We start from the raw sequence: 13988 nt of genomic DNA on the forward strand, positions 1-13988 counted from the left end.
ATCCCACTCGGGATATATATATCCAAAAACAAAGAAAAGAAAACCCACTAATTTGAAAAGAAATATATATACACTTTGATGTTCATAGCAGCAGTACTTATAATTGCCAAGACAGGGAAGCAACCTAAGTTGCTATCAATATGAATAGATAAAGCAGATGTGTGTATATGCATATACACAATGAAATATTGTTTGGCCATATACCACTTGCAGCAACATGAACAGACTTGAAAGGCATTATGCTAAGTGAAATAAGTCAGGCCTGGCTTGTCACGGCTCCGCCAGAGGGGTCCCTGTCCAGCTGCCGCCATTGCTCCTAGCACTGCTGGGCCACTGTTGAGGCTGGAGGAGGAGGGAGGAGCAGGGCTTAGAGAGCCTGGAGATTGGAGCAGAGCAGAGAGAGACAAGAACAGAATCACCAGCACTGGCTGAGGATGTCCAACCTACAGAATCTGAGAAGGAAATTTATAATCAGGTGAATGTAGAACTAAAAGATGCAGAGGGCATCTTGAAGGACTTGCAATCATATAGAAGAGCTGGCCATGAAATATGAGAGGCAATCTACCATCCAGAATATGAGAAGTTGCAAGAGAAGGCATGGGGTGCAGTTGTTCCACTAGTAGACAAATTAAAGCAATTTTATAAATTTTCTCAGAGGTTAGAAGCAGCATTAAGAGGTCCTATGAAAAACAAAATAATGCCATTAGCAGCAACATGGATGGAACTAGAGACTCTAGTGAGTCAGAAAGAGAAAGACAAATACCATATGAAATGACTTATATCTGGAATCTAATATATGGCACAAATGAGCCTTTCCACAGAAAGGAAAATCATGGACATGGAGAACAGACTTGTGGTTGCCAAGGGGGAGAGAGTGGGATGGACTGGGAATTTGGGGTTAACAGATGCAAACTATTGCCTTTGGAATAGATAAGCAATGAGATCCTGCTGTATAGCACTGGGAACTATGGCTGGTCACTTGTGATGGAGCATGATAATGTGAGAAAAAAGAACATATACATGTACGTGTGACTGGCTCACCTTGCTGTACAGAAGAAAACTGTCAGAACACTGTAAACCAGGTATAATGGAAAACATAAAAATCATTATAAAATATTAAAAAAGAGGTCTTCTGGGAACCCTGACAAGTACCCCATATTCTCCCACCCAGCATCTAGAGATGCTGCAGAAATTCTCCATTTTACACTCCAGTTTGATGAGCTCAAGATGACAAATCCTATGCCATATGGAATAATTTCAGCTATTGTAGAAGAACACAGGGAGATGGGATTAAGATGGCAAAATAGAAGGACTAGAGCTCAACTTCTCTCCTAAAAACAACAAAATTCACAACTAAAGGCTGAGCATTCTTCACCCAAATGGACCGGAAACATTAAAAAAGATATCCTACTCCAGAAGAAAAAGAGGAGGCCACATCAAAAGGTAGGAGGGGCAATTTCGTGATATAAACAACCCCATACATCCCAGGTGGGAAGCAACACAGACTGGAAACTAACTGGTTCACAGAGACTCACCTACACGAGTGAGAGTTCTGAGCCCACAACAAACTCTCGTGTGGAGATCTGGCACTGGGAGAAAGAGCCCCTGGAGCATCTGGCATTGAAGGCCAGTGGGGCTTGTGTGCAGGAGCTCCACGAGACTAGGGGAAATGGAGACCCCATTCTTAAAAGGCGCACACGGACTTTCACATGCACTGGGTCCCAGGGCAAAGCAAAGTCTCCATAGGAATCTGGGTCAAACCTGACCACAGTTCTTGGAGGACTCCTGGGAAAATGGGTGAACATGGCTTGTTGTGAGGGAAGGACATTGAAAGCAAAGCTCTATGGAACATTCAGCAGCATACCTTTCTCTGGAGGTGGCCATTATGGAAAAATCAGTCAGCACTGAGAAGCCACAGGGCGAACAACAATCCAGGTGGGATCACAGCACCACCCCTCAGTAAACAGGCTACCTAAAGACCCCTCAGGCGCACAGCTGCCTCTAATCCCATCCAGAGACTAAGCCCCACCCAACAGAGGGATTAGAATCAGCTCCACCTACCAGGGGGCAGGCATCAGCCCCTCCCATCAGGAAGCCTACAGCAAGCCCCCCATACTGACTTCAGCCACATGGGAGGCAGACATCAGAAGTAAGAGAGGCTACAACTCTATTATCTGGAAAAAAGTCACCACACCAAATACCTATAAAAATGAAAAGACAGAGAACTATAACTCAGATGAGGGAGAAAGGAAAAACTCCAGAAAATCAGCTAAGCAATGAGGAGATTCTCAGCCTCCAGGAAAAAGACTTTAGATTGTTGATGCCGAAGATGATGCAAGACATTAGAAATAAACTGGAGGCAAAGATGGATAACTTAAGGAAACACTGACCAAAGAGATACAAGATATAAAACTTAAACAAGAAGAGATGCAAAATACAAAAACTGAAGTAAAACATTCACTAGAGGCAGCTAACAGCAGAATACAGAAGGCAGAAGAACGAATAAGCGAGGTGGAGGACAGAACAGTGGAAAAAACGGATGCAGAATAGAAAAGAGAAAAAAGATTGAAAACAAATGAAGAGAGTCTCAGAGAACTCTGGGACAACGTGAAACGCAACAACATCCATATTACAGGAGTGCCAGAAGGAGAAGAGAGAGAGAAGGAGACAGAAAAAATATTCCAAGATATAATAGCCGAAAACTTCCCTCACATGGGGAAGAAATCACTCACTCAAATCCAGGAAGTACAATGAGTACCATACAAAATAAACCCAAGGAGGAACACCCCGAGACACATATTAATCAAACTGACCAAAATTAAAGGCAAACAGAAAATCTTCAAAGCAGCTAGGGAAAAGAAACAAGTAACATGCAAGGGAACCCCAATAAGGTTATCGGCAGGTTTTTCAGCTGATACTCTGCAGGCCAGAAGGGAGTGGCATGATATACTTAACATGATGAAAGGAAAAAACTTCCAACCAAGATTACCCAGCAAGGCTCTCATTCAGATTTGAAGGAGAAATTAAAACCTTCACAGATAAGCAAAAGTTGAGAGAATTCAGCAACACTAAACCAGCCTTACAACAAATACTAAAGGAACTTCTCTAGGCAGAAAAGAACAAGAGAAGAAGGAAAGAAAAGCAACAAAAACAAATCCAAAGCAATTAATAAAATGGCAATAAGAACATACATATCAATAATTACCTTAAATGTTAACAGACTAAACGCCCCAACCAAAACACACAGATTGGCTGAATGGATACAAAAACAAGACCCATATATATGCTGTCTTCAAGAGACCCACTTTGCTTCTAGGGACACATATAAACTGAAAGTGAGAGGATGGAAGAAAATATTTCATGCAAACGGGGATCAAAAGAAAGCTGGAGTAGCAATACTCATATCAGACAAAATAGACTTTAAAATGAATATTTTAAGGGACAAAGAAGGTCATTACATAATGATCAAAGGATCAATCCAAGAAGAAGATATAACAATTTTAAATATCTATGCACCCAACACAGTTTCACCACAATGTATAAGGCAACTGCTTACAACCTTAAAACGACAAATCAACAATAACACATTAATAGTGGGGAACTTTAACACCTCACTTACAGCAATGGACAGAAAATCAATAAGGAAACACAGGCCCTGAATGATGCATTAAACCTGATGGACTTAATAGATATTTATAGCACATTCCATTCAAAAACAACAGAATACACATTCTTTTCAAGTGCACATGGAACATTCTCTAAGACTGAGCATATCCTGGGCTACAAATCCAACCTCAGTAACTTTAAGAAAATTGAAATCATATCAAGCATCTTTTCTGACCACAATGCTATATGACTGAAAATCAACAAGAAAAATCTGCAAAAAACACAAACATGTGGAGACTAAACAACATGCTACTAAACAACCAATGGATCACTGAAGAAATCAAAGAGAAATTTAAAAAATACCTAGAAGAAAATGAAAATGAAGATACAATACTCAAAAACCTATGGAATACAGCAAAAGCCATTCTAAGAGGCCAGTTTATAGCAATATAAGCCCACCTCAGGAAACAAGACAAAGCTCAAATAAACAAGCTAACTTTACATCTAAAGCAGCTCCAGAGAGAAGAACAGGCAAGACCTAAAGTTGGTAGAAGGAAAGAAATCATAAAGATCAGAGCAGAAATCAATGAACTAGAAACAAAGAAAACCACAGAAAAGATCAATGAAATGAAAAGCTGATTCTTTGAAAAGATCAACAAAATTGATAAACCCCAGCCAGACTTATCAAGCAAAAAAGAGAGAGGACTCAAATCAATAAAATTAGAAATGAAAAAGGTGAAGTAACAACGGACATCACAGAAATACAAAGGATCATAAGAGACTACTATATGCGATGAAAGGCCAATAAAACGGAAAACTTAGAAGAAATGGACAAATTCTTAGAAAAGTACAATCTTCCATGACTAAACCAAGATGAAATAGAAAAGATGAATGGACCAATCACAAGAACTGAAATTGAAATGGTGATTAAAAAACTTCCAACAAACAGAAGTCCAGGACCAGATGGCTTCACAGGCAAATTCTATCAAACCTTTACAGAAGAGCTAACACCTATCCTTCTGAAACTATTTCAAAAAACTGCAGAGGAAGGGATACCCCCAAACTCATTTTATAAGGCCACCATCACCTTGGTACCAAAACCAGACAAAGATTCCACAAAAAAAGAAAACTACAGGCCAATGTCAATGATGAACATCGATGCAAAAATCCTCAACAAAATACTAGCAAACCGCATCCAACAATACATTAAAAGGATTGTACATCATGATCAAGTGGGATTTATCCCAGGGATGCAAGGGTTCTTCAATATCCACAAATCCATCAGTGTGATACACCACATCAACAAACTGAAGAATAAAAACCATACGATCCTCTCAATAGATGTGGAAAAAGCCTCTGACAAAATCCAACACCCATTTCTGATAAAAACCCTTCAGAAAGTGGGCATAACGGGAACCTACCTCAACATGATAAAGGCCATATATGACAAACCCACAGCAAACATCATTCTCAATGGTGAAAAGCTGAAAGAATTACTGCTGAGATCAGGAACAAGACAAGGATGTCCACTCTCACCACTACTCTTCAACATAGTTTTGGAAGTCCTAGCCACAGCAATCAGAGAAGTAACACCACTACTCTTCAACAAGTTTTGGAAGTCCTAGCCACAGCAATCAGAGAAGTAAAAGAGATAAAAGGAATCCAAATTGGAAAGGAAGAAGTAAAACTATCACTGTTTGCAGACGACATGATACTATACCTAGAGTAACCTAAACACTCTACCAGAAAACTGTTAGAGCTCATCCATGAGTTTGGCAAAGTCACAGGATATGAAATTAACACACAGACATCGACAGCATTTCTATACACTAACAATGAATGAGCAAAAAGAGAAATTAGGGAAGCAATCCCGTTTACCATCACATCCAAAAGAATAAAATAACTCAGAGTAAAGCCATCTAAAGAGTGTACTCTGAAAACTATAAGACACTGATGAAAGAAATCAAAGATGACACAAATAGATGGAAAGACATACCATGCTCTTGGACTGGAATAGTTAATATTATCAAAATGACTATACTACCTAAGGCCATCTACAGATTCCATGCAACCCCTATCGAATTACCAAGGACTTTTTTTTTTCTTTGTCTTTTTGCCATTTCTTGGGCTACTCCCACGGCATATGGAGATTCCCAGGCTAGGGGTCCAATCGGAGCTGTAGCAGTGAGCCTATGCCAGAGCCACAGCAACGCGGGATCCAAGCGCGTCTGTGACCTACACCACAGCTCACAGCAATGCCGGATCGTTAACCCACTGAGCAAGGGCAGGGATCAAACCCGCAACCTCATGGTTCCTAGTTGGATTTGTTAACCACTGCGTGACGACAGAACTCCCCAAGGACATTTTTCACAGAACTCGAACTAAATATTTATTTTAAAGTTTGTTTGGAAGCATAAAAGACCCAGACTAGCCAAAGATATCCTGAAAAAGAAAAATGGAGCTGGAGGAATCAGGCTCCCGGACTTCAGACTATACCACAAAGCAACAATCATCAAAATCGTATGGTACTGGCACAAAGATAGAAATATAGATCAGTGGAACAGGCTAGAAAGCCCAGAATTCAACCCATGCACCTACAGCCAACTAATCTATGACAAAGGAGGCAAGGATATACAATGGAGAAAGGACAGCTTGTTCAATAAGTGGTGCTGGGAAAACTGGACAGTCACATGGAAAAGAATGAAATTAGAACACTCCCTAACACCATACACGAAAATCAACTCCAAATGGATTAAAGACCTAGATATAAGAACAGACACTACCAAACTCCTAGAGGAAAACACAGACCAAACACTCTCTGACATAAACAACAGCAACATCTTCTCAGATCCACCTCTTAGAGTATTGACAATAAAAACAAAAATAAACAAATGGGACCTAATCAAACTTAAAGTTTCTGCAGAGCAAAGAAAATCCTAAACAACACAAAAAGACAACCCACTGAATGGGAGAAAATCTTTGCCAGTGAATCCACTGACAAGGGATTAATCTCCAAAATTTATAAACAACTTCTGCAGCTCCATACCAAAAAAACGAACAACCCCATCAAAAAATGGGCAGAAGATCTAAACAGACAGTTCTCCAAAGAAGACATACAGTGACCAAAAAACACATGAAAAGATGTTCAACATCACTCATTATTAGAGAAATGCAAGTCAAAACCACAATGAGGTACCACCTTACACCTGCCACAATGGCCATCATCAAAAAGTCTACAAACAATATGGGCTGGAGAAGGTGTGGAGAAAAAGGAACCCTAGTACACTGTTGGTGGGATTGTAAATTGGTGCACTCACTGTGGAAAACAGTATGGAGATTCCTCAGAAAACTAAAAATAGAACTACCTTTTGATCCAGCAATCCCAATCCTGGGCATCTATCCAGAGAAAACCACGACTCGCAAAGACACATGTACTCCGATGTTCATGGCAGCACTCTTTGCAATAGCCAAGACATGGAACCAACCTACATGTCCATCGACATTGGAGTGGATCAAAAAGATGTGGTATATATATACACAATGGAATATTACTCAGCCATTAAAAAGAACGAAATACCAGCATTTTTAGCAACATGGATGGACCTAGAAATTATCATGCTAAATGAAGTCAGCCATACAATGAGATGCCAACATAAAATTCTTTCACTGACATGTGGAATTTGACAAAAGGACAGACTGAACTTCTTTGCAGAACAGATGCTGACTCACAGACATTGAAAAACTTATGGTCTCCAGAGGAGACAGTTTGGGGGGGTGGAGGGATGTATTTGAGTTATGGGATGGAAATCCTGTGAAATCGGATTGTTATGATCATTATATAACTACAGATGTAATAAATTCATTTGAGTAATAAAAAAATAAATTAATAAAAAACAAAGAAGAACACAGGGTCGTATGAGAATTAATAATGTTCCAGAAGAAGGAGAAAATGAAGTAAATAATGAATTGGAAAATTGAATATCTTTGTTTTTGCTGAGGCAACCCCAATGCTGAAAACCTTAAGTGATGCCACAAAAAAATTTCTATCAGAGAATAAAAAGTTACCAATAGAAAATACTACAGATTGTCTAAGCACCATGGCTAGTGTGTGCAGAGTCATGCTTGAAACACTGGAATACAGAAGTCGATTTACAGATTAAGAGACAGTGTCATTCTGCTTAAGGGTAATGGTGAGCATAATACTCTATGACCACATACATCAAGTGGGAGCATTTGCCAAAACTTCAAAAATTGATATGAAAGGTTGTATCAAAGCTCTTAAAGACCAGCCTCCTAATAGTGTAGACGTCTTCCTCATGCTCTCAGGTACACAATTAAACATTAGAATGATAGGACTACCTCCAAGCAGATTAAATCCATGCTGCGTAACAGTTCTGGGCTAAGCACCTGCTGTAGACAGAAGACAGTATTCTGCAGTGACTGAGAATGAACAGCTTTTAGTGATTGTAATTATGATCTCATTTACTCTAGCTTTTTATTTCTTTCCTCTGTTCCTTTTCCCTCTTTTTCAATAAGGTTCTTTCTTGGTCTTTTTTTTTTTTTTTTTGTCTTTTTGGGGCCACACCTGCAGCATATGGAGGTTCCCAGGCTGGGGTCTAATTCAGAGCTGTAGCTGCAGGCCTATGCCACAGCCACAGCAACATGGGATCTGAGCTGCATCTGCAACCTACACCACAGCTCACGGCAATGCCAGATCCTTAACCCACTGAGCGAGGCCAGGGATTGAACCTGCAACCTCACTGTTCCTAGTCAGATTTGTTTCCACTGCGCCATGACCAGAACTCCATGTTCTTGTTTTTAAGACTTCTTTTCTATGCCAAAATCAGAAAAGTTATACTCTGAAGGGAACCTGTCCTTTCAAACAGGCCCTTTAAGGCAGCTAATTATGCATTGCATTGGGGTTTCCACTGAGAAAAATTCTGTGACTTCTGCCAATTTTGCAGGTACCATAGCTGGTGATCTGCACATTGTGGAATAAGTGGAAAGATCTCTCCACCTCTGACCAGGGCTTAGCAAGCTCATCTGTGAGCCAGGCCTCCCACCCACCACCTGTCTTGTATGGCCTGTGGACTAAGAATACTTTTTACATTTTAAAAAAAGATGACAAAAATCAAGATAATATTTTGTAGAATGTGTAAAATACGTGAAATTGAAATTTCAGTGCCCATAAATAAAATTTTATTGGAACACACACACACACACACAAAAATAAGTCAGACAGAGAAAGACAAGTACTCTATGATATCATTTACATGTTGAATCTAAAAAATACAGCAAATTAGTGAATATAACAGAAAAGAAGCAGACTCACACATGTAGAGAACAAACTAATAGTTACCAGCAAGAAGAGGGAAGTGGAGAAGAGCAATATAAGGGTTGGGGAATAAGAGGTACAAACCTTCAGGTATAAAATAAGCTACAAGATATATTATACAACAAGGGAGAGGAATATAGTCAATATTTTATTATAACTATAAATAGAGTAAACCCTTAAACACTGTGCATCACTATATTGTACACTTGTAACTTATATATTATAGCAACTATACTTCCATAAACACACACAAACGAAACAGAGCAGTTTTGGATTCACAGCAAAACTGAACAGAGAGTACAGAGTTCCAAGACACCCCACCCCTCTCATGTACAGTCCCCCTCAACTATCAATGTACCCCTAACTTAGCAGAGTGATACATTTGTTACAGTTGATGAACCAACACTGACACATCATTGCCACCCAAAGTCCAAAGTTGATATTAGGGTTCACTCTTGGTGCTGCACATTCTATGGGTTTGGACAAATGTATAATGACGTATATCTATCCTTATATTATCTTACAGAATAATTTCATTGCCCTAAAAATCCTCTGTCCTAAGCTTCATCATCCATCCCCCTTCAACATCTGACAATCACATCGTTTTTTTCAAATTTAATAATTATTTTTTTAAGAAAAGTTTTAGGTTTACAGCAAAATTTAGAGGAAGGTACAGAGATTTCACATATACTCCCTGCTTGTATCCATCACTACAGTATCATGCAGAGCAGGTCCACTGACTTAAAAACTCTGTGTACTCTACCTATTCATTCCTCTCCCCTCCCTCAGCCCTTGGCAACCACTGACTTTTTTTTTTTTCCTGTCTCCACAATTTTGTCTTTTCCAGAATGTCACATGGTTGGAATCACACATCACATAGCCTTCGTAAACTGGCTTCTTCCACTTAGTCATACACATCTAAGTTTCTCCCATGTATTTTCTTGGCTTGCTAGAACATTTGTTTTTGCTCTGAATAATATTTCATGTACCACATATAATACATTTTTTAAGTCAAATTGTTTATATAGACAGGGGCTTCACATACCCAAGGGGGCTGCTTTGTCCTGAGGCATCAGGAAAAATTTAAATTCTATCCAGTATACTCCTTTTAGGTAAGCAAAGAATTTATATGATAAAGTCAATTTTATGGGGTTTTTGAAAAATATAAAGGGAAATGTGTTAAGTGCCCAGTACAGAAAGTAAAATAAATAGTAGACAGACTTCTATTACTGCTACTATGATGATGATGATAATGATAAAATATTTCTATTCCAGAAATTAAAATAAAAGCTTTTATTCTTAAGAAGAAAAAACTTAACTACTGAAAGTACACCTAGGATGAATTACACTTAGATTGTGTTCTGCCATTTACCAAGTTATTTCACCTATATGACCTTATCTCATCTTTACAGAATTCTGCAATGCAGGTATTATTTTCATTCCTGATTTTCAGATGATAAAACTGAGTCTCAGAGACTCAGTTATCTCACCTCTTGTAATCTTCAGAATTGCCACTTGAACCCAAGTCTTCTCATATCAAATCTGGTACAGTCTGCATTACAAAATAATTCCATTCTCCAAGGTTCCAAATAGTCAGGCTTTTATTACACAATTCAGCAATTTTCAGAATGTGGTTCCCAGACCAGCAGCATCAGCACCACCTGCTGAAAATGCAAATTCTTGGGCCCCATGCCTGATTTACTGAGGGTCAGGTTGAGCAATCTGTGTATTTACTAGCCCTTCAGTTTATTCTGATATATACTAAAGTTAGAGAACCACTGATCTAAGACAGTGGTCTTTTTTTCTAACTGCTTACAATCCCGTGATTAAAGAAAAATAAGATATAGCCACACAACGCCATTTACACAATGATTCAATGATTAAAATAACATTTTTATTTGAGGGAAATCTGAAACAACAAACTCATTTAAAACTTTGTTCTCTAATTATTTGGATTTTTCTACTCAACAAAAAGCACAACATATTACATCTATGTAGGGAAAAAAGAAGTCAAAACATGAGGGGTCTGGAATGAGTTTCAGCAGGGCAAAAGTAAGACAATCATGATGGTTTTCAGAGTTCCCTCTCTTCTTATTTTATCTACAATTGCTTAAGCAGGACTTTGAAAGATTAGCTCTACTATCAGTGTTCCTTCTTCTCATAGATCATATCCTCGGAGAACATTTAACTGCAAAAGGCCAGGGTGATGAGATTAAGGCGTCTCACAGTTGGAACAAAGACAAATGGGATGTGGCATTTCATAGGTTGAGCAGGGCAAAGGGAGAGCTGACATTTTATATGTTACAGATACTGCTTACTGATAATTCTCCACATTGTTTCCAGAGCCAGGAATAGAGGGCAAATGTGCTCTTCCTAATTTATCATCTACATATGTCCTGATGGCTTAGATCAACATCAAGGAGCAATTGGGGAGAGCAAAGATCCCTGCCAGCTGCTGCCCCAGAGGTCTGACTGTCACTGTGCATTATCAGAACGAAGCAATCAGTCTAGCTTTGAAAAAGGCCCTGACGAAGACTCTGGCAGAAAGCATCTCTGAGCATACAGCCTGTTGCAAATCTATTAGAGACAAGCAATTCAAAGGAGATTTAGGAGAGGAGGTGAAGCTAATGGCACTTGTATCAGAAGCCAAAGTCTAGAGAAGGCTGGTTCCCCCAATTAGCCCTAGGCCTCCCTTGCTGCTCTAGTTTGCAGTCTCTTCAAACGTCAGGATAAACTCCAGATGAGGTTGGGGCTGTTCCAGCTCTGCAGGGAGAGAGCTCTACCTTAGCAAGGGCAGAGGCCCTAATGACCATCCTGTCATAGGTACAGGGAAGTACCTTTCTGGCCTGAACCTTGCCCCTTAAAGGCCCTAAAGAGCTGTGAAGCCTGTGCCCTGGTCACAGTTGGCAGATGATTTAACACTAAAGAGGCTTTTTCTATTAGATTACTGGAGGACAATTCTTGGCATTACAGAAATGCCTTCTAACACAGTGGAGGGAATGAGGTGAACATTTACTGAGCATCAACTATGTGCCAGGCCATTTCCAAACACTAACTTGTTTTATCCTTACAACAACCTCATTAAGCAGACAATTTTGTCCCCGGTTTTCAGATAGGAAAACAAGGCAGAGAAAGGTTACTTACTCCAAGTCACACAGCTTGCAAGTGCAATAGCTAGAACACAAACTCAAATCTAGGTTGAAAGTCCCTCCTCCTGTCACTACTATACAGAAGAAGAGGCCCAGTGGGTTAATCATCTGTCTCTCAGAGGCCACTGCAGGCCTTCCTGTGTGAGCTGTGGCCCACAGGTCAAAGGCAATTACTGTACATCTCACCTGTGCCATCTTTCTTGGTCTGAAAACATAGATCCCAATTATGCTGTCCAGAGAGAAGAATCATGTGCTTCTACCACCACAGAAGGGGTTGGAGATGAAAGACCTGAGTTGAGAGTTTTTCTCACGGATGATCGGAATGATTTCCGTCTACTCCTCTTCCTCCACCCAAACATCTTTCCTCCATATTACCCCCTTATATGCCAGGTAAATAGAAATCCTCATCAATTTCTTTTGTTATCTTCTAATGAGGAACAAACAAACAAACAAACAAAAGGCTGAGGAGAATGAGCTCTTTATTGCAAAGGTAACCAAACAACATTTGCTGCAATCTGCTTATTTCAGCATGATCCTCTAAGTGCCCTCTTCCTTGCCCTGGACACATAATCATAATCATCGGTGATATTTCAGCCAGTTAATCATTCATTTGTGATTGCCTAAGTAGTCTTAAGAACTGTTTTCTGCACAGTTTCTTTTCTCATTTTCAAGTTGGCCAAAGTAACTTCTTGTAGAAATAGATTCCGCTCTTGGGTATATACCTATCATTCCCCACTGGAGATTTATTTAACTGTTATTATGTATTTAACTAACTACACTATTAGTTATACTTCACCTATAATTACATCCTTCCTTTAATAATCTATTTGCAAGGACAACTGCATGATAGAATCTAGTCCTAGGGCAGGGTTCCTGTGAAGCACTACTCCAGAGTACCACTTGCAAGGCAGAACAAACAATCTAGAACAGAATAGGAGGTGGGATTTTTCAGGCAGCCCAGCATATCCTTTGCCCTGGCTTAGAGGTAGGAATACTCACCCTCATCTGTGTGAGACCTGATTTTACTATGGCCATTTGGGCAAACAAATCTACTTTCTGAATTTCTCCTAAGGAAATAAAGATATGCATACACTGCAGGGGAGGGGGGCATCAGTCTCCAGGATACAGTACACTTATTTATAACCATTATTTGTGCTCTATCCTCAATAGGTAGAATATCTGGGGGTTAGGAAATAATAAATTTCTATGTTGCCATCACTGCCCATGGCTTCACCTCTGGTCTCAGTGAGTTAGAAATCCTACTGCCCAAGAGAACAATAGACAAGGAAAGAAGTTACCATTCTGGCAGGAGTAACTGAACCAGAGTGTCAGAAAGCAGGGCTGCTCTTACACAACGGGGGCAGAAAGGAATATCTTTGCTACCTGGATGATCCACTGGAACACTGTAATATTTCTTTGGCAAATTTGGAAAGAAAATAGGTAAATGCAGCGGCCACAGCAAGAGAAAGGCATGATGGCCAGAGGCCCAAGGCTCCTCAGGGAAAGCCCCCCAAGAGCAAGGCAAATCTAGAATGGGTAATAGAAAAGAGAGATTATGAACATCAGCTGTGATCCCAAGGACAGCTGCCACCATAGAGCTAATAACATCCCACTTTTCCTCAAAAAAAGAGTCCAGTCAGGATCCTGGACAAGCTGTTCCCACATGAGGTAAACTTAGCATGGTAAGCAAGTTGGTCCAAGCAATGCAAGAGGTAGATTTTAGTGGACACTGTGGTGTACCGACAAGAGTCATCTCCCACTTAGTTACCACCACCCCAGCCCTACACACACACAAAGAACCAAGGTGAAAAGGCACTTATTCTCCAGACTGTCAGGATGGGTTCACTGCTGACAGTGTCAGCCACAGCTGGGTCCCTCCCCTGAAACTGTCCAAGGCC

The 13988-nt window shown here is 39.9% G+C and overlaps 1 pseudogene; it reads left to right on the plus strand.

Moving 5' to 3' along the window:
• Window positions 1-13988, plus strand: part of LOC125137478 (CYFIP-related Rac1 interactor B-like) — a 43737-nt pseudogene that overhangs the window by 9840 nt on the left and 19909 nt on the right.

This window comes from Phacochoerus africanus, chromosome 10 (assembly GCF_016906955.1).
Source record: "Phacochoerus africanus isolate WHEZ1 chromosome 10, ROS_Pafr_v1, whole genome shotgun sequence".
NCBI lineage: Eukaryota > Metazoa > Chordata > Mammalia > Artiodactyla > Suidae > Phacochoerus > Phacochoerus africanus.